At 41.8% G+C, this 20,914-nt stretch overlaps 1 long non-coding RNA gene across 1 annotated transcript; it reads left to right on the top strand.

Moving 5' to 3' along the window:
* Positions 1-8,521: 8,521 nt before the first annotated feature.
* On the top strand, positions 8,522-11,034 carry LOC117827265. The gene is made up of 2 exons (XR_004634176.1): positions 8,522-8,579; positions 10,871-11,034. It is a non-coding gene; the product is annotated as an uncharacterized LOC117827265 (long non-coding RNA).
* Positions 11,035-20,914: the final 9,880 nt, after the last annotated feature.

Below are 20,914 nucleotides of genomic sequence, written 5' to 3'. Positions count from 1 at the left end.
GGCCATTTCATTTGCACGCAACTCGTCCACAGACCTAACATGCGCATGTTTCGGATCAAAGAGTGACCGTGATATCTTGTGACTTCCGGCCAAATGTGCTGCAGTCAGAACAGCTGCTGAAAAATGTCCTGGCGGCTGCCTCCTTGTTTAATTTTACATGCTGATGAGTATATTTCAACATTCTTAAGAAAAACTAATCAAGAGGCGAGGTCCATGCGGGATATCAACAACCGGTGTGACGGCGAAAACTCGCGCATTCGGCTGGAGGTCACAAGTTAACGCGGTCACTCTTTAAAACGTAACACCGCTCATGGCTCCCGTTAACAGTAATATTACTTTAACGTTACTAATCAAACATTTAATACGACTTAGAAGTGCAAGCTACAGTAACCAGCAATTTAGCCATGGGTATGACGTTTACTAACAAACGTATGATTATAGCTTGTTATTTGCAGTGGGCTGTAAGCTAGCAAACTGAGTTCAAGACGGTTAATCCGATGTATAATTATTGACGCTTGCGCTAGAAAACGCAGGCGACCCTGCAATGATAATAAGAATAATGTTAATACCACTTTCTAAAAGCTTTATTATGTTTTTCCTTACCTGTATTAAGGTTTCCCTCCGTCCAAGAGTCGTAGAGACTGTAGATGGACTCGACCGTTACTGCCAAATCCTTAGGTTTCGTTTTCCGGAACACGCATGCGCAAAACAAGTCAAACCTGATATTTTCACAATGATTAAATGAATAACTTCGTTTTGATGTCATATTGCTAATTTATGTTGAAACGAACTAAAAAATATATATTCCATCATAAACACAACCCAGAAAGTATAGTTTAAATGTAAAAATGATTAATTTTGATCCAATGGAATGAGAATAAATACATTAAACGATGTTTTACTTTTTTCAGTGCAGGAAACTCCCCACATCTTAATCCAATTGAGAACTTGTGGTCAATCCTCAAGAGGCGGGTGGACATTTAAAACCCCACAAATTCTGACAAACTCCAAGCATTGATTATGCAAGATTGGACTGCCATCAGTCAGGATTTGGTCCAGAAGTTGATTGACAGCATGCCAGGGAGAATTGCAGAGATCTTGAAAAAGAAGGGTCAACACTGCAAATATTGACTTATTGCATGAATTCTGTGTAATTCTCAATAAAAGCTTTTGATACTTATGAAATGCTTCTAATTGTATTTCATTATATCATAGAAACATCTGACAAAAACACCTAAAAACCCTGAAGCAGCAGACTTTGTGAAAATGTAATATTTGTGTCATTCTCAAAACTTTTGGCCATGACTGTACAGGTATTTATCTAATTCAAAAGACGGTGCCTGGGGGATGGTTCCTAAAAGCAGGTGTTGTGGACCTAGGGAAAGATTGTAGTTAAAAACCTCATTTATTTCATCTCTGACTGCAGACCAGTACTGTTTCAACACAGGTCTGCAAACTGATTTCTATGTGTGATTTTAACTGATAAAAAGACGTTTAGAGTCCTGTCTTACTTTTGCACTGATTTCCCTAACATCTATCCCCTTCCCTCCATTGATCAAACTTCCTCTTTTCTCCTTACTTATCATCCTTTCTTCCTCTCAATTCATGAATCAACGTGATATAGATGGAGGAGGAGGATCCGGTTAAACCACCGGATCAGAAAGGCCAGATGGGAAGGGGAAACACTGGAGGCTCTTGGGGAATTTGAATGGGCAACGGGGATTTGCTCCTTTGTAAAAAAATTCTAATATTTTTTCCTCGACTAAACGACAATGCACACTGACACAGATGGAAGAGGCTCTGTAAACACACACTTAATCCGGGTAAGACACACACCCACACACATACGCAGAGGCTTATTTTGGATGGTTCAAAAGCTCTTTGCATTGTTGTTTTGATGCCAACATGAGAGGCGGCTATCCGTAAAAGCTTCTGGCTAGCCTTGCAGAGCTGCAGAGGGTGTTTAATGGTGCAAAGAAGGGAGAGCGCTGAAATTGAAAGGGCACAGACAGACTGAGGAGAGGGCCTTGTTTGGGTAATAAGTAGCAGTAAATAAGTCAGAGGTAAAAACACTGTGGCATTGTGCTTATTGCTGTCTTCTTGTCGTTTTGCTTCATGGTGAATTTCTAGGAAAGTAGAGAGGATGGAAAATAAATACCGTGAAAACTTTCTCTCAAATGGATTTGGATAACAGGTCATATTGTATAGACAGGCAGCAGGAACCTTTTGTACTACTTCTGCAGCTCTACAGGCTTTTAGTTTCTCCGACTTGTGGTTTGAGTTTTCTGAAATTTGTATTGTTTTGGTTCAGCCTCGCCTCTCTTATCAACCTTGTTTGTACCAACAGCAGACAGTTGTTTTCAGGGGGAGGACTGTTAAACCCAATGTACTCTACCAGCTCAACACAAACAGAAGACAGAGACTGTTGTTTACTAGCTTCAGAACAGACACGCGTCTCCCTCAGACTGGCTCCAAAGAAAGGCCAATTTAGATCTGTGTCTTTTACATTTTCATGTGTATAACAATGTATGATATGCCAAGCACTTTTTAACTGTGCTTACATACAGTATCTCACAAAAGTGAGTACAACCCTCACATTTCTGCACATATTTAATTATATCTTTTCATGGGGCAACACTGAAGAAATGACACTTTGAAACAATGTAAAGTAGTCAGTGTACAGCTTGCATAACAGTGTAAATTTACTGTCCCCTCAATGAAAATGTCCAAATTGGGCCAAATATTTTGTGTGGCCACCATTATTTTCCAGCACTGCCTTATCCCTCTTGGGCATGGAGTTCACCAGAGCTTCACAGGTTCCCACTGGAGTCCTCTTCCACTCCTCCATGACGACATCACGGAGCTGATGGATGTTAGAGACATCGCGCTCCTCCACCTTCCATTTGAGGATGCCCCACAGATGCTCAATAGGGTTTAGGTCTGGAGACATGCTTGGCCACTCCATCACCTTTACCCTCAGCTTCTTTAGCAAGGCAGTGGCCGTCTTGGAGGTGTGTTTGGGGTCGTTATCATGTTGGAGTACTGCCCTGCGGCCCAGTTTCTGAAGGGAGGGGATCATGCTCTGCTTCAGTATGTCACAGTACATGTTGGCATTCATGGTGTTCTCAGTGAACTGTAGCTCCCCAGTGCCGGCAGCACTCATGCAGCCCCAGACCATGACACTCCCACCACCATGCTTGACGGTAGGCAAGACACACTTGTCTTTGTACTCCTCACCTGGTTGCCGCCACACACGCTTGACACCATCTGATCCAAATAAGTTTATCTTGGTCTCATCAGACCACAAGACATGGTTCCAGTAATCCATGTCCTTAGTCTGCTTGTCTTTATCAAATTGTTAGCAGACTTTCTTGTGCATCAGCTTTAGAAGAAATGTACTGTATTTAAATGATAAAACTGAATGCTTGTGTCATGAGTTGATGATCTGTTTAGTTTTTTGCTTGTGTTTCATATCTTGGTTTTTCCTGTTTATTCGGTATCAGTTGTCCTATGTGTCCCCTGTGTGTTCTGTGGTCCATGTCTCTTTTTGTACTTTCTAGTGTTTCTTAGTCTTTTCTTGTGTACTCTGTTTTGTAGTTCTGAATCCCCTGTGTTTCCAGGTTAGTTTCTTTCTGCCCTTGTGTCTCCCTCCTTGTTGATTACCCTCATTACTCTCACCTGTGTCCTGTGCTCCACACCTGTGTTAATTACTCTGTGTATTTAGTTCCTCTGTTTCCCCTGTCTCTTGTCAGATCATTGTATGTCAAACCGTCCTGCATGTACCTCTTGTTTCCCTGTGCCAGTGTCTCCAGTGTTTGCCTTGATCGCAGTAAGTTTTTGTTATTACATTCTTTATTTGTTTGGATCTGCATTTTTGGGTCCTCTACTTTCCAACAATCGCGACAGCTTGATGATTGAGACAGCCTCTTGTTGCTCTCTGCTCCTCACATCTGACAACCTGTCGCTCCTGACACATGCTTTTCTGGTGATCAGAGAGAGGGAGGTCCTTCAGTACATCCTGAACGTTAATGTGACGCCTTGTGTAAAGGTTTAGAAGTAATACACAGTTGGATGTAGCTGATGTCAAGCCGCACTCTCTCTGTTTTGGTTCAGTGTGACATGCTATGTCATTAACAAGCCTTGTTCCCATGCAGATCTCCTGTTGTGATAACAGAATGTCAAAGTAAAGATTTCAAAAAGCCTGTTGTATCGTGTGGACTGGGATGACCTTGCCAGTTAGTTGCAAGCTGCAACCTCTGGCTACAAGAATTGAAGCTAATGTGGAAGTGTTTAAAGGTGGCATATCATGCAAAAATTGACTTTTTAATGGTTTTCTACCTGAAATATGTTTCCCTGTCTACAAACCCCTAGAAATGAAAGAATCCATTCTGTTCTGATTTCTCCACCTTTCTGTAAATGTGTGCTGAAACGAGCCGTTTCAGTTTTCAGTGTTTTTCATACGTCACAACAACATCCAGTCTGTAACAGGAAGTCAGAGCTTGGAGCTTGTTCAGCCCATAGACTGTATAAAATACAACTCAGACCCTCCTCTGTTTTTCATTCCCTGCACACATGTGTGCTAACAAGGAGCTTAGGAGGGAGGCATGCTAGTTGTAGGCTGTCTTAATAAACACAAAGGTCGGTTTTACTCCCCACGTCTGCAGATTTGAAGATCTAGTGGATGATTTTTATTTTTTTTCATGGAAAAGTGCTAGCGCTAGTTAGCATAGCCACATAGCTACATGTTCGTCGCTGTGTACCAAGACACACGTCGACATACTGACAAATAAAACAACAAGAAACACTAAATCTGTGACCAATGGTTCAGAAAGGTCCTGCTGCAGGCGCCTCTCTGTCAGGATCAGATTCTGGATCAGATTCAGAGGGTTGAAGTAATGCGGGGATCAACGTGCTGGAGAGCCTAGGCCACATCCACTTCCTGAGGGGGCGTGGTCAGAGAGAAAACAGAGTGTTCTGAGCAGGGCTGAAAAAGAGGGTTTTTCAGGCTTTTTTTTATGTTTTTTTGATCATAAACTTTAAAGACATGTTTTGGGGACCCCTTAGACCAATATATATTGATATAAAGAGCGTGATATGTCACCTTTAACAAGCCTCGTTACCATGCACGTCCTGTTGTGATAACAGATTGTCATGCGAAAATTGAGTCAGTCATTCACGCGTATGGAGCGAGTAAACACAAATCATTTGCGCCTATGTATATAATGAAACCCCCAAAATGTTCAAAACTAAGAAAACAAAAAAGGACTGGAGACCCTAAAACTAACAAGACAAAAAGGTGCTAGGCCAGCCAAACTAACTAGGATTGAAAACCTAACCCTGAGAAAATAAAATACCAGTAACTGGACTGCCTGTGGTCTTCTGCCCAAACTAACACAACAAACTAAAATAACAAAACCCAACAATCCAACCTGTGTTGGCAGAAAGTACCTCCATGGGGGGAAAAGAAAAGTTAGGAGAGTGCAAACCAATACTCCTCACCACATGCTGCTCAATGTGTGCGTGCCAGAGTGAGAAAGTCTCTGCACTACCTGCCCCTCTTAATCACCACCTCCTGCGTGAGTGCTAATTGAACTCAGGTGTGCAGGAGGCAGAGGGAGAAGGGAGGCCAGAGAGAGAAACCTTAGCTGCACCAAACACGGCCTCAGAAGACACCCAGGAAAAGACAAGCGGCATTGTTTTCTCCTCTACATCTCACTCTGCTCGGGATGCCGTACTGGTGGGAGGCATCAACAAACAGCTTCATTACAGTGTCACTTCTGTTGTTGTTAGAAGCATGAGGGAGATGCCCTCTGTGGACCACAGTCCTCTACCTGAACAAAGGATGGAGAGAGGACTGGGGGAGCAGGGATGTGAAGAAAAACACTGTTAAATGTCTGTTTGTCTTCAAGACAGAAAATGGGAATGGGTCATAATCATCTGCAGTTATTTTAAGACTTTTTGAGCTACTTATTCATAAAATAAAGAACTAACATGCAAATAATGTATGATGATGCCATAGTGGACTTGGTCCAACTGCACAATGAACACAGACAGAACATCAGCACCTTCAGGGTTGATTTCTTTGGGTAGCTGGGTGGATTGACTGGTAGGCTGCTTTGCATCAGGGTCTTGGCTCCCCCTGTCAGGATTCTATTTCCCTTAAATACCTGCAAAACTTGTTAAGGTCTGCTCCAAATTTATTGGAATACGACAGGAAGATTTGAGCTCCCTCTGGAGGAACTGGGTCGCCATCAAAGTTAGAGGGATATTGGTTCAACCTGGACACATATTAGTAAAGGAATTCTCTTTAATGCATTCTTTTCTGTGTCTAATACGTGATGCTTTGCAATGGGTGCATGAATTGGGGACCTTAAACAAGCTCTCAGGGAAATTCAAAGCAATCTTTTCAGCAATAGCAGCAGCTTCAGGGGACGTACCATCAGCCTCACTAAGACCACTGTTCCCCCATCCGGTGGACAGTGAGAGGGAAAGCAATCAGAGCAGTGGAACCAGCACAGATGCAAAGGCAAATGGGCTCAAAGAGCGTTTTGAAGAAGGCAAAACAGTGCTTGGCCTTCTTTTGGCAGGAGAGTTAATTGAGATCCTTGAGTGTCTTAACAAGTCCCTGCAGAAACAGACTGAAACTATCGCAGGCACGGAGAGTGTGATTGATGTTGTAAGATCCACTGTACAGGGTAAGAGGAGTGAGACAAGCTTCCAGGAGATTTTTGATAAAGCAGTGGAAATGATTGAATCCCTTGGGAATTAACCAATTCAGGTTCCCTGGGCGAGAGGGAGGAAGCGTTTAAATAGACCGCCTTATCTTAGAACGAGCTGTGATTGGTCGTGTGGATTGGAAACAACGATTCAAGGCGTACGACTTCTATATCCTGCATGAACTAACACGAAGCTTCATTTCTGTGTAACGGTAAACAGGAGGACCCAGTTAGGCTGGTGTTGTCCTCTCTCCTTGCTGGAGCATTGTGAAAGAGGAAGTGCTTGACCCTCAGCAGCTCGTCCAGCTGCTGCAGCTCCCAACACTAATCAGCTGAGCACCTCTGTGGAGCTCTTCATGCTCTCTCTGGAAGAGATCAAGCTGCTTTATGTCAACACTGGGGCCATTCATACTGAGGGATGCAGGCTGTCTCAATTTCAACTGTTTCATACACTCCTGGGAATTGACAGTCATTTGATAATACTTCAAAAATGGATTAAAGTTCAGTTCTAATATTTTAAATATATATATAATAGCATTTAAAAGTGACTATAAATATCATAGGTAGAATGTTCTTGTTGATTTGGGTTACCAGAGGCTTTAAGAATTATACTGATTAAAGCTCAAACTATTTTGCGATGTTAAAATGTTTTTGCATGAACTTAATTCAGTGAGATGAACTAAAAAATATATTTTGGCACATTTGGTGAGTTTCAGGACTTTTCAAACTTTGTCAAAAGTTTGCATCAGGGTCCACACATTCTGACATTATGCTGGTTTTTCAACATCTTTGGGTGGGAGCATGAAATACAGAGTAAGCAACAATTTAGAATGTATGCACTCTTTACACATAAGGCCCTTGGTGTAAAGAGGACGCTCTTACTTTGAGGCACAGGCTGACAATATAGAAAGACTTACACATGTTCTAATAATTTAACCATCAGAATTGACAAAGAACTGGAATAAATGGTCTCCAAACATGACACCACACAGACTGCTGAAGGAGAAAACTTATACATGCATGTTCCAAAAAGGAACAAAAGAATGAATTGACACAGGAAGCCAGATATGAGTTATCCGTCTTATACACAGTAGGTAAGTTGGCAGTATTTTCTTGTACACTTGTTGGACACTAACATACAGATACACACTTGAATCCTGCCCATGCTCTGGAGCTATTCAACCCACCCCATGGACACACACACACACACACACACACTTGTGTATTTTCACAAACAAGCACACCTTAAGTGGTCTTTCATTGTGTTTGACACAGAGGAGAACAAGGCCTTTCCTCCAGTGTGAGCGAGTTCAAACACTGGCTACAGCCAATTACCCCTCCGAGTTCAGCAGCAGACAGTGTTTCAGAGACACTCTCTCTGAAGGTTCAGTGGATTGAATTATAAAGGCCTCATAGGGAGTGCCATAAGCCGCTGCTTATCTTTCAGCCACACACACACACACACACACACACACACACACACACACACACACACACACACACAAACACCCCAAGCAGCGAGGAGTCCTAAATCACTCAAACCAGTCAGAGCCTTTTAAAGGTGTCTCTCTTTATTTTTGATGTTAGTGCGATTCAGAGCACATGAATGTGATGCTTCCCATTGATGTAGGCACTGAAGGAGGAGAAGAAGAAGAAGAAGAAGAAGAAGAAGAAGAAGAAGAAGAAGAAGAAGAAGAAGAAGAAGAAGAAGAAGAAGAAGAAGAAGAAGAAGAAGAAGAAGAAGAAGAAGAAGAAGAAGAAGAAGAAGAAGAAGAAGAAGAAGAAGAAGAAGAAGAAGAAGAAGAAGAAGAAGAAGAAGAAGAAGAAGAGTTATTTTTGGTCATGCTACACACAGTTTTTTTGGTACATACATACAATCATCCACAAACATGAAGTGAACCTGCACTTAGGGAGAGATGTCAGAGTGAGGATGCTGCAAACAACCAGCGCACCACGAGCAGTTAGGGGTTTGGTGCCTTGCTCAAGGGCACATTGGCAGTGCCCAGGCAACCAGCCTCTCTCCAGCCACCAGTCCACTTGCCAAACTTTGTCCATGCTGGGACTCAAACCGGCGACCCTTCGGTTACCTAGCCAAGTCCCTATGGACTGAACTACTGCCGCCCCCGCCCTGTAATCGTCTTTATTCAGTTCCTCTTAAGGTCTGGGGTTGGGAAGGGTTATGATTGGTCAGCTTGTTGTGGGCGTGACGTATTTACGTCTACCAGAAGGAAACAGACTCCAGTTCCTGCTTCTTTTATTTTCGGTTACAACATGGAAGACCACACAATAAGTGCAATTTTCACTTTGATTTTGATTATAGTTTTCAATAAGCAGCTCGACACAAACACACTGCTTCACTTTCTTCAGCTGAGAAGGAGAAGAGAGATGGAGGACCGGAGAAGGAAGGAGGAAGACTGTAATTTGGCGAATCAAAGCCAACGGCTGCTCTACCTCAGCACACTGACACATCCCGCTCGCAAGGCCAGACAGCAGGGGATGAAAGTGCAAAGCAAGGAATAATAAATAAATAGTCTTGGGTCGAGTCCAACGCTTGCTTCGGGCGGCCATCCTGGAATATGTGCATCATCATGACAGGACAAGGGAACGAGCATGCTCAGAATGACCGGAGTTAATTTAAAGTGGAATGAACGTATATATGATCGAGAAATTATTCAATTCAGATTTAAAATCAGAATAAACCAGACATTAACTTTGGATTTAAAGGGATATTTCAGTTTTTTGAAGTGGGGTCGTGTGAGTTACAGTACACTATTGCTCCTGCTAGCCACAATGAGTGCCGGTGAGCTCTTCCCCTATAATGGAAAACATTCCCAGAGGACCAGCAGGTAAGCTAAGCTATTTTCTTTGCTGACGGGGCCTCCTATTTCGCTTAAGTTCGCCAAAGTTGAGAAAATACGGTCCAGGCACTCATCACGGTGCAAATGCATGCACCAGTTGAAAAAATTGGAGCATTTGCACCGTGATGAGTGTCTGGACAATATTTTCTGAACTTAAGCGAAATTACGCGAAATAGGCGACCCCGTCCGCAGAGAAAATAGCCTAGCTTACCTGCCGGTCCTCTGGGTTTTCTCATTAAAGGGGAAGAGCTCATCGGCACGCATTGTGGCTAGCAGGAGCAATAGTGTAATGTAACTCATACGACGACACTTCAAAAAAACCTGAAATATTCCTTTAAGTTTAATTTGGAATGGTCATTTTCATTTGGAATTAGGTGTTTGCAAGGTCATTTTTAATCTTTTTAAAGAGGATTTAATTTTTATTCTGAATTAAAGAGGAATGAAAATTCATGTAAACATAGCCATTGTGTCACTAAGGAAAATTAGATTTAGGGGGAAAATAGCATTTGGCATTAATTTAATGATTCATCGATAATCAATTGATTATTGTTAATATATCTAAAGATCCAACATGGAGAATACTTACAATTGACATCCCTAATGAAAACACATGCAAGGAAAAAAAGGAGCTTCAAACTGAGGCTTGGAAACAGACGTACGACTCGCGTTGGAAGATGGTTACAGGAAGGCGCGCTGCAGGACTGGAGTCATCTCCTGGGTCAATATTCTGCATTAGGTGACATTTGTCTCATAATGTTAACCTATTATCTCAATTATGACTTTTTTTTATCTCATAATTATGAATGACTATCTCTTAATTATGACTTAATAACTGGGAAGACAGAAATGGGCTTCCATCCATTTGCACCAGTCTCCTTCTTTTAATTTGCTTCTGATTTTTATCATTTAATCATCAGTGTACTTAAGTATTCACAGCTTACCTGGTAGGAGCTGTACCAAACACTGAAGCCCAGGCTGGACTCCAGTTGGACTCTTTGCTGCGTGTCCTGAAAACATCAGGCCTCGCCGCATGATCTGATAAAGCTACCCACAGCTTTTCCTTCTCTGTAGCCTATTTGTTCGACATCTTAAGTGCAGCCTTAAGCATCTGCAGTCAAAGCTTTAGTCAGGGTACATCCAACCTCTTATTCTTCATTTTCTTATATTGGGGAAGTTGGAGGCATGTGAGTAGATATTAGAATATTCAAGAACAGCCCGGGGGCGACACCACCTGAGAACACACTAAAATTGGCATATTTGATTTTCAACAGCCCTTTCTCTCTCTTTTTTTTTCAGGAGATCTGCCAGGAGGGATGAAATTCACTTAGAAATAATAAAATGTCAAGAGTGTGAATTTGAATAAAAATCTTTTTCATCATCTGTAAAAAGTTTTAATATTCCTTGGAGGGCTTTGCTTAAAGATGAGGAAGAAGACTATTAAATGTTATATTCACAAGGAATTTAAAATGAACATAAGACTTATTTCTCTGGCGCTCGTTCTGCCGTGTTGGTACATTTATTCAATCATTACCAAGGCTGTTTGATTTTGATAAAATGTACTGTTTCCTGAAAATTATACTATACTATAGTATTTTTTGGTTATTTTTAAAGGTGACATATCATGCAAAATGGACTTTTTAATGTTTCTCTACCTGAAATATGTGTCCCTGTCTACAAACCCCCCGAGAATGAAAAAAAATCCATTCTGCCCCTGTTTTGATTTCGCCACCTTTCTGTAAATGTGTGTGAAACGAGCCGTTTCAGACTTCCGTGTTTTTGTTACGTAACAACAATATCCGGTCTGTCACGGAGTCAGAGCTCGGAGCTTGTTCAGCCCATAGCCTGTATAAAATACAACTCAACTTCTCAGTTTTTCATTCCCTGCACACGTGTGCTAACAAGGAGCTTAGGAGGGAGGCATGCTAGTTGTAGGCTGTCTTAATAAACACAAAGGTCGGTTTTACTCCCCACGTCTGCAGATTTGAAGATCTAGTGGATGATTTTTATTTATCATGGATAAGTGCTAGCGCTAGTTAGCATAGCTACATATTGTAGCTGCAGCTGTGTACAAAGACACACGTCTACATACTGACAAATAAAACAACAAGAAACACAGAATCTGTGACCAATCATTCAGAAAAGGTCCCGCTGCCTTTCTGGCAGAGGTTGGTTTTACTCCCCACGTCTGCAGATTTGAAGATCTAGTGGATGATTTTTATTTGTCATGGATAAGTGCTAGCGCTAATTAGCATAGCCACATAGCTACATGTTCATAGCTGTAGCTGTAGCTGTTGCTGTGTACCAAGACACACGTCGACATACTGACAAATAAAACAACAAGAAACACTTTATCTGTGACCAATCATTCAGAAAGGTCCTGCTGCCTTTCTGGTAGAGGTCGGTTTTACTCCCCACGTCTGCAGATTTGAAGATCTAGTGGATGATTTTTATTTATCATGGATAAGTGCTAGCGCTAGTTAGCATAGCCACATAGCTACATGTTCATAGCTGTGTACCAAGACACACGTCGACATACTGATAAATAAAACAACAAGAAACACTAAATCTGTGACCAATCCTTCAGAAAGGTCCTGCTGCAGGCGCCTCTCCGTCAGGATCAGATTCTGGATCAGATTCAGAGGGTTGAAGTAACGTGATCTCTGAGCAGCCGTGTATATTCAGCCAACATGTAAACATTAGATCAACGTGCTGGACAGCCGAGGCACATCCACTTCCTGAGGGGGCGTGGTCAGAGAGAAAACAGAGTGTTCTGAGGAGGACTGAAGAAGAGGACTTATCAGGCAGACCAAAATCTGATTTCAAAGTGTTTTTTTGAGCATAAACTTTAAAGACATGTTTTGGGGACCTCTTAGACCAATATCTATTGATGAAAAAAGCGTGATATGTCACCTTTAAACACAAAACAAGAAGGGTTACAACAACTGAACAGAACAAAAGTTAAAACTAGGAAGAGAAAAACTGGTAGAAATTGAATACCCTTTGGGATACATTAAGTTGAATTTGAACCTAAATCTAAAGCTGGGCCCAGCATGGTAATATTAGCAACAGATAAAATAATGTGTTTAAGCTCAGCAGCCTGAGCTGAGTACTCATTTACAAACAGTGCATAGAAAATTATCAAAATACAGTCTTGTGAATAAAATGTAGAAACATTGAAATATTTGGTAATATTGGGATTTTCTTCTTTTTTTTTAAACCGTGCTGCAAAAATCAGTTCAAGTAAAGTAAGCTAATTATTTATCCATGCCTGGCTAATGTGTAGACTTTCTTAAAATCTCTGCATGATCCTCTGCTCTGTCTTGTCTGAAGGGCAGCAGCTTTAGATGGTACTACGTCAGGCATGGGTGCATCTGATCGGGGGGGTTTCCTGCAGATGGACGCCTTATCTGATGGCAAGGTTGTGTAGCACACTTCAGAGACACTGTTTATTCTGTGTCCAGCTTGGAAGCATTGCGGATAACTTTACCAGTAAAATGTGTCATTATTGAGTTTCAGGGAAAATCAAAATCATGCAACTCTTTTTAAACCTCATGCTCATTGATGATCAGCCTTATATGAAACTTTATTAACAGGACAGGAAATGTAACAAGTGTTTTTTTTACTAACAGACAAACTTTTCTCTTAAATTTGAATTCTCCTCATGAAGAAAAACGAAATTAACATAACTGATCTTGAATTTTTCTAAAATATCCATCCATAAAATTAGACTATATGATAAATTATTACGTTAGATGGTGAATCTGAAGAAAGCAGCAGTATTTTGTGCTTAAAACTCACTTCAAACACTTTTTAATCTCAGCTCATCACATACCAACTGTTTAGCTACCAACATATATTTATTATCTGTTTCAGGGCACCCTTAAGATCCGCCACTTCAGTATTATTAAACTCAGGTGATGTGAAGTTTCAGACAAGTCTGAGCCGCTGCAGCATCCAATCAGTGAGTTAAATATACTATGGGGGCGTGTCTGTCAGTCAAAAGGCTGTTCTCTTGTATCCTCTCTCAGCGCTCCTCCAATTAGTCTCCTTCGTCCTCTCTTCTCTGTTCTTCAAGCAGCTTAAAGAGTTTCGGAACACCACTTAATATGGCGGGTCAGTAAGTACCTCTGGTTCGGCGGAGGAGAGAGGAGAGTCCACTTGTGCAGGTACAACGTCAGCTGTGGTTCCTGATCAGTACTCACCATCTTCAGCAGCTCCTGCTTCAGAGCTGTTCAGCACAATGAAGGAGTTCCTCCAGGCCTGCAGGCAACAGCATTTACCTTGGACAAATTAGCATCACATATAATCTGCTTGTTAACTGAATCAAATCTCTTTTGGTTGACGTAACTAAATCCATTGTTTGATTGTGGTTTTATTGCAATATACAGTACATGCAGTCAATGGCTCCAAATACGTTTGGGAATCCAGCGATGGCGTGATATCCCTGTTTGGTTCTAGCTTGTTGTGGGTTTCTGTAAGAGAACTGGATGTAGTTTGGAGCCAGTTAGATTATAATATCCAGCACTGTGAGCATTATCCGGTCCATTGATGGCTGGGAAATGCTTGATGTGTCTCCAATCTCACGCTGGAATGTGCCGCTGGATAAAAACGCCAGGGGTGGACTGGAGTTGGATGAGCACAGGGATAGCTTTTTGTTTCTTGCTCAATCATGGGTCCTAAATCACAGCATGAATATGTCCTGGACAGCTGTACCTGCTGAGAAGCCATTCTGCGCTCTCACTAAACAGATCAGCACGCTCTCTTAAATGTGCTCCCTAGGGAGAGTACGAGTCGCCAAATCTTCCAATAAGGGAAGAGGAGCCATGGCCGTATATTTCAAATGCCTGTCACAGCTTTTAGAGGTTTGACCAAAAAATGTTGATTGGTAGAAAGGCTAAACTAAAGGAAGTCTTAACTGAGAGTAGACGCTTAAATGATAGGCATTAATGCTTATTTGTCAAATTGTCACTTAGGTTTTATTGTTTCAGATTCCTTGCCAGTGTTTCTCTGCCTCTTTGGTGAGAATTGGAAGAAACTATAGGACTTACTGAAATGAGAGAGCAAGAACAGCACTTATCCCGTCTGTGTTGTTGTTTGCAAACTTTCTGTTGGACAAATGATTCACCAGGATATGCAGTTTCATATATTGACGAAGGAATTCTTTCGCCTGTGCACCAGTAATCTCCAAGGACCGTTGGTGGCTATTTGTTTCGAGCTTATTTATCTCTGGTTATGGACCAAGAGTCACAACAAACAATTCTTTCATTTACACATTTATTTTCAGGCCAGAAGCTCCACAGTAAAGAACAACTTCACTGCTGACACAAAGTTTAACTTTTGATTAGTTGAGGAATCACATGCCTTCTTCTTTTTCATCTACCCTTTTATATTTTTACCTTTTTCATTCAGGGCCGCTTTGGCTCAGTGAATCGGTCATCTCTCAGGTTGGTGGTTTGATCCCAGCTCCCACAATCTCATGCTGGAGTGTCCTTGCACAAAACAATGAACTCCAAATTGCTGCTGGTGTCATAGGCTGCTTTCTGATTTTAGTTACAACCTACCACACTACAGGGGTGGGTTATTATACATCCTGGGGTCAGAAGTAACATTTAAATGAAAGAAGCAGAAACAGAATTCACACCATGGGATGCTTTAACAAGGTTTATTCAAATACATAAAAAAAACAATCCACAAAAATACCTCTCTCTCTCTCTTTGAGGAACCATAACTCAAATGTTGCTGTGATCCAGGACTGTGTGCATGTGTGTTTCTTAAGAGTCACAATGGTGATAAATGAGTGTTGGTAACCCTGGAGTGCAGGCTTGGCAGGTCCAGAGACTGCATATGGCACATTGTACCCACACTCCTCCAGGCTTCGGGTTGCCAAATGGCTCCACACACAAAGACAAAAGTTTCCTCTGTCTGAGGTTTCGGCATCCTCTGCATTGGCTTTCAACATTTCCTTAGAGGGCTCTCTCTTCTATTGCCTTAGCTGGCCTGTATTCTCTCTGAAGATTATCTTTCTTCCATCAATGCTTGCTTCCACTTCTCTGTTCTTCCTCCATCAAGGCTTGCTTCACTGGTGTGTCTGCAGGTATTCCTGACTGCCTCTCCTGCCAGTTGTTCTCCTTAACCTTGTTTTGGAAATGGCTGAATATCTGGCCAGGAAAGAACTCTGAGGTTAAATTAGCCAGGACTAACCAGGTGGGATTGAGGGGAGGAGGCGGTCGTCAAAACAGAGGCATCAGATGAGGAGAGGAGGCAGTGCACTTGGATCTGAGTGGTGTATAGTTAAACTTCTTAAAATGTTCAGGTTTTCAGGACCAAATAGTTGTGGATTAGAAACTAGCTTGAATGTTTTGGGGTGTTTCAGGGCTGTTGCTAGTAGCACAATTCTGTTTTTCTTTGTCAGAGTTGATCGCTTTTAAAAGATATACGTGAACAGTGATTATTCAGCAGAAGCAAAACCTTTTCCGGGCCAACTTTTTTGTGTTTTGCAAATGAACAAGAGGGTTACTTTGAATAAGTATGTGTATCTGTTACATATATTCCATATGTTGCTCCCATTGAAGTTGTATCACTGAATTTTACTGTTTAAGGCTGTTGAAGAAACATTGAAGCTTGCAGCCCTTGCAAGGCTGGTTACTTCTGGACTTCGTGTTGATTGACTGGGGTTCCCCCTTATAAAGACTGGGAACCAGTCATGCCCTGTCATCTGCTTCTCAACCATAGACTGTATAAATAACGGACATAGTAACCCCTGACGTCCATCATCTGTTTCTGAAGCGCTGTTTTGAGGCCATGTGGTGGGAGCCATATTGCTGCTGTCGACTAAATAGAGACTAAATAGACACACTGGGTAACGAGTAAGGAGACACAGGTGAGGACAACAAGGCACAGGTGAAGACAATCACAAAGGCGGGAAACACAGGCAGTAACACTAAACTTAACACAAGAATATTCTACAAAATAAAACACTGAAAACCAACTCAAGACCACAGGAAAACACAGGTAGCAACAAGACAAAACACTAAACACACAAGAACACAAAAAAAAGCAACAGATAAAACTCTTAAAAGAACATGAATCAAAGAAAAACACAAAGTGAAACCAGAATTAAAAGCTATGACACCACAAAGAAAACAAAACAAAAGCAACTCATGACAGATCATCACTGGGAAATTTGAGGGGTGTCAAACAATATATCCTATATTTCACAGCAGTTTTAAGGTAATGCTCTGTCAACCAGTTGCTGATATTTTACAGAAAACTATCTCTTTAAAAAAATCTGATTGTTTTTCACACTTAACCCTTATACTTTAGAAGGAAAATGAAAAGCAGCATGCACAGTATTTTTATCACTTTGAGAAAGTTGTTTTGTTCCTTGTTTGAGAGAGTCTGCATGAGTTCGTTAGGAGGAACAACTCTGATCCCTGCAGCTATTCCTACTTGTGTTTTGTTTGCCATCATGCCTCCTACTGGTCTTTGCATCTCTGCAGCAGCCTGCAGAGTGTAAATTATAATTAACACCTTTTAGTCCAGAAATATCCACGCAGACACAGAGGTGTAGAACATCTGAGCGCTTTCAGACAAGTGTGTGAACACACTTCTCAGACACATGTTTTGCTAAGTGCTTTTGAAAATACACCTGTGTTTCACACTGTGTGTTTTGTTTAACCCTGTCATAGACATTTCATTTAGGAGGACACATAGCTTGAAATGTCTTCACTGGTAGCTTCACCTTACTTTATAAAACTCAAGTACAGCTGTCAGCATGTTTATTATTTATAGCTGTAAAAGGCAGCAGCAACATGTTGAGTTTATACCTCACCACCAGGCAGATATATACTGATCTATTTATGGGGGTGTTTGTGTTAAAGGACTGGTCCAGTTCTGTTCTCAGGTTGTTGGACTTAAACATATATAATGGTTAAGTTATGAAGGTTAAGATTAGAGTTAGGGTTATGATTAGGGTTAAGTTTTATGATTAGGGTTAGGTTTACTGTTAGGGTTAAGATTAGGGTTAGGATTAGGATTAGGGTTACTTTTAGGGTTAGGGGTCCTGTTATGGTTAGGGTTCAGGTTATGATTAGGGTTGGGGTTATTAATAGGGTAAGGGCATAAGCGGAGCAACTGCGGGGGCAGAGGGTGCAGCTGCCCCAGGCCCCCCATTCAGCAGGGGGTCCCTACTTTGTAGGGGTGCAACGGATCAAAAAGCTCACGGTTCGGATCGGATCATGGTTTTGAGTTACGGATCGGATCATTTTTCGGATCAGCAAAAAAAAAGAAAAAAAAAAAAAAGAAGACAAGACAAATATAACTTTGTCCTCCATTTATTTTGTAAAACCCTTGTAAACTTTTGCCCATTAAATAAAAACAAGATTCAACTCAACATGTGCAGCTTGTGCAAAGCACCCTATCTGTGGGCCCAGTCCTGCCTCATTCACTGCATTTCATGGCATGGCAAGTGAAGGAGCAGAGGAACTTCAAAAGTTCCACTCCATTCTTCTTTCATTTGCTGATTTTCACCGTCCACTTTTCTTTGAGCTGCAAACTGTGAACACACCGTTTTCGTGCATTCTAGGGTCCTACAGCTGGCAAAGTGCCAACATGCGAACTGCTCCATAAACCAAAGTGAAAGTGAAAAATTGCACTCGCAGCAGTGGACTCTTAAGTGACACAGTAACAGCCTGTCTGCGTATCTAACATGGAGAAAAGTCCCCGTAAACACACGGTGACCCGACCAAAACACTGAGTGAAGGAATAACAGTTCTGGGACCATGAATAGGCGGCCGGATGCGGCCCGCGTGTTGACGGCCTCTGGTCTAGTGGGTGCGCAACGGAGTTTCATAACGTGGTTCAAGCACATTCAGCATTCACTGTATTTCACAGGGAAACCAAAATGCTCCCATACATGTGACTTACAAGATGCAGGAGGGTTTTAAAGTCCCTCTGCTCCTTCACTTGCCATGACAACAGCTGCGCTTGACGAGTGAGTCAACCGATCCGCGGACCACGTCCGTGCCGAACCGTGGAGAGGCATCCGTACGGATCACGGATCAACGATGATCCGTTGCACCCAAGCGGCAAACTCCGGTCTCAAACGATGAAGCCAATGCGGAAGTGATATAAACTGCAGTACATCGAGAATCCGCTTGAGGCTGGCTGCAGAAACACCGGAAACCACATAGATATGAATGGGAAAAAGACGATCTTTGCAGCATTAATAAACATGTTTACAGCCTGGTTCAAAAAACGGCTTGGCCCTACAACGCTAATCTCTCTAATGGCACACACTGTACGGGGGGTGAATTTTTTTCTAACGTGACGGTTCAGAAGATATTAAGATTATGAGTTTTGCCCAAATAAGGACATGACTGACGTGACTCCCGGTCGGGAACACACAGCCATTGGCTAAGAGACTCACACTATGTCACACTCTGCCTAGTTGAGTTCCGCATTACCAATATGGCTGCTGCCGTCGATTTGCTTCAAAACAGCTCTCAGGAACAGATGGGTGACATCACGGATACTACGTCCATATTTTTTACAGTCTATGGTTGCACCACTACTACTTTGCTACTGTTTTTGACAGGACCGTAACAGACGATTTCTGTCCCTGTCCACAGTCGGTGTTGTAATTAAAAAACCTTCACACACACATCTATTTTCATACATAAATTTCCTAGCGATAGTGTAACATTCACCACAGATATACTTGTCACATAGTATGTTTGTCTCTCAGTACTGTATATGTGATCATCATGTGGTTGGTAAATACTCAATATATACAGTTAAAAGGCAGACATCATACGTGAAAGTTAGAAGTTTTATAGAACACCATGTCTTTGTTTTCATGGCTTCAGTCAAGGAGTATTTACTTCAATTGTGATGCTGGCCCGATCGGTTTCCAAGACACTACAACATGCACGCACACACACACACACACACACACACACTGCTCACATTCCAGGAGGACCTGAGAGTTACTGAGGGCGGTGTGTTTACTGAAGCCAAAGTCAGATTTACGGCACCCGACAGGTATTCAGCATGGCTTATGGGTGTGGTAATGGGGATGTAATGAGCCATACCTGTGAAGCAGCTGTTGTGAACATTTGAAGGAGTTTCATGAACAAATCAGGACAGATCCCAACAGGCTGGTCTGGTTTAAGAGAGGTATATGTCTAGGATTCAACAGTAGAATACAGGGATTCATGTAGTTTAGTAAATGTGAGTGATTGAGGGCCAGGGACTGAATGTTAAAAATTCAACTAGTGGACCCAGGAGCAACATGCTGGACACAAGAGGAGATTTGTTACGTGTTATTGTCCATAAGGTAGAAGTAATAGTTGAAGGAACTCTGGATGACTTAAAGCTGGTTGTAAATGCTGACAAAACAAAAGTGATGCTATTCTCCAGAGCCAGAACAATAGAGCACAACTATGTAAATATAGTCACAAGAACGGGATTGAAAATTGAAAGAGTCACAGAGTATAAATATCTAGGTATTTGGATTGATGAAAACCTCAATTTTAATGTACATATCAATAAACTTGCAGACAGACTCAGACAAAAAGTCAGCTTTTTCTCTAGAGACAGATAAATATTTCCAATGTTTTGTAGGAAGGGGGTTGTGGAGGATGTTTTTATGTCAGTCTTGGATTACGGGGACATAAACCCTCAAAAACCTTGACTCCATTTAAAACTCTGCATTAAGATTGTTCACAGGTGACCTCTTTATTAACACACACCAGTGCATTCTTTACAATAAGGTTGGCTGGCCCTTTCTCCAGGAAAAATGGAATATTTGTCGGCATCTTTTTATAGATAAAGTTCTCTTATGAAAATAACCACCATACCTCACTGAACTTTGTCATTACCCAGACCATTTTTTATCAGACTCGCACTTCAAACCAGCTGCTTTTGCATGTTCCTCCAGTTCAGTCAGAACTGGGAAATACTGCTTTTTGTTTCTCTGCTCCTGACTCCTAGAATAAGTTGCAGCAGCGTCTTGAACCAAATGCACTTTTACCTCTTGGACATTTCAAAAACTTGTTTTCAACCTTTCAGCCCCACTTTGTAACTGTTTTAGCTAGGTTTACCCTAACCTGGAAACACAGGGATCAGAACTACAAAACAGAGAACAAATGACAAGACTAAGAAACACAAGAAAGTACAAAAAGAGACTTGGTGTTATGGTCCTGATTTGTTGTGTGATTTGCCCTAACCCTCTCTCTCTCTCTGCCTGCAGGTTGCATGGGTAGGGGCGGGGCCGGTCTCCTCAGCAGTGAGGCTCATCAGGCACACCTGTCCCTGATCTGCTCATCAGCACTGGCTTCT

The sequence above is a fragment of the Notolabrus celidotus genome, chromosome 15, assembly GCF_009762535.1.
Source record: "Notolabrus celidotus isolate fNotCel1 chromosome 15, fNotCel1.pri, whole genome shotgun sequence".
Classification (NCBI taxonomy): Eukaryota; Metazoa; Chordata; class Actinopteri; order Labriformes; family Labridae; genus Notolabrus; species Notolabrus celidotus.
The sequence above is the reverse complement of the archived record's forward strand: the minus strand, read 5'-3'. Positions and strand labels throughout refer to the sequence as shown.